We start from the raw sequence: 1,416 nt of genomic DNA, 5'->3' as shown, positions 1-1,416 counted from the left end.
CAGTTATGTTAAAATGTAACATTATAATTAGTTCTAGTTCCTGTTATCTTCTGCTTTATCTTTGACTGAAGTCTTTCTATGTTTTACTTTGTAGTCATTGTTGGGGATTTTGGTATGATTTTCTTTACATGAAATACAGGATAGATAATCCATAGAGACAGTAACTAGGGGAGGTTGGGGGATAATGGGGAGCATATAATAATGAATAAAATGCTCTAAGATTCATTGTGATGATTGCACAACTTCTAAAAATGTATTTAAACCATTTAATTGTGTAGTATGTGAATTATATGACAATAAAAGTGGTTGTTGCTGGGGTTTTTTGTTGTTGCCTGTTGGTTTTTAAAAAGGCCAATGATACTGAAGGAAGAAGTCCCAGCTGCACTGAAGGCATTCGTGAAAAACAAGTCTCCAGGAACTGACAGAGTACCAATAGCAATGTTTCCCCCAAAGGATGCAGCACTGAAAGCACTCACTAATCTACGTCAATCCATTTGGAAGACAGCTAGCCTACAGACTGAAATGAACATATGTGCTCACTCCACAGAAAGGTGACCTTGTACATATGAACAATACAATATCATTAACATCACAAGCAAGTAAAATTTTGCAGAAGATAATTCAACAATAGTTGCAGTGGCATCTCAACAGACCTGCCAGAGATTCAAGCTGGATTCAGAAGAGTTCGTGGAACTAACGATATCATTGCTGATGCCAGACAGATCTCAACTGAGAGGGAAGAATACCAGAAAGATGCTTACTTCTGTCTTACTGACTATGCAAAGGCATTCAACCGTGTGGATGCAACAAACTCTTACTGATACCACTGTGAAGAAGGAAAATCTGAGACCCCCTTCATTGTGCTCATAGGAAATCTGTACAAAAACCCAGAGTCGGTCATTCAGACAGAACAAGGGGATACGACATGGCTTAACATCAGGAAATGTTCGCACCAGGGCTGTATTCACCACTGAGGAAATGATGTGAGGTCCATGTCTGACCTTCTCTGGTTTCAGTTGGGAGAACAAGAATCCAACTCGATACCTGTCCAAGGCTGATTCCCACAAAGCAAAGGTCAGTTATACCTTCACCCACTATCCTTTTACCCTAGTCTGACACCAGCCATTTTCCAACAGCACTCCACTTCCCTGCTGGGTTCAATCGTCCATTGCAATGGCCTCACAGAACTCCCAGGCAGTCATCACAATGCTGGGGGTGTATCCAGGGAGCGAGCAAATCCCCACAGGTCAGGATTAGAAAACACTTAAGATGCAGTCTTTTGTCCCAGCAGCACCTCTCCTCATCCATGTGTCATCCTCGATGGTCTTGGGATTCACCCTGGGATGGACACTTGATATGATGAGATACAAATTGGCAATTTATCTCTGTGGTCCTCAATAGCCACAATTTAATCTC

This window comes from Echinops telfairi, unplaced genomic scaffold, assembly GCF_000313985.2.
Source record: "Echinops telfairi isolate 266 unplaced genomic scaffold, ASM31398v2 ScPeMD7_7468;HRSCAF=8506_0, whole genome shotgun sequence".
NCBI lineage: Eukaryota > Metazoa > Chordata > Mammalia > Afrosoricida > Tenrecidae > Echinops > Echinops telfairi.
Note: the sequence above shows the minus strand (reverse complement) of the source record.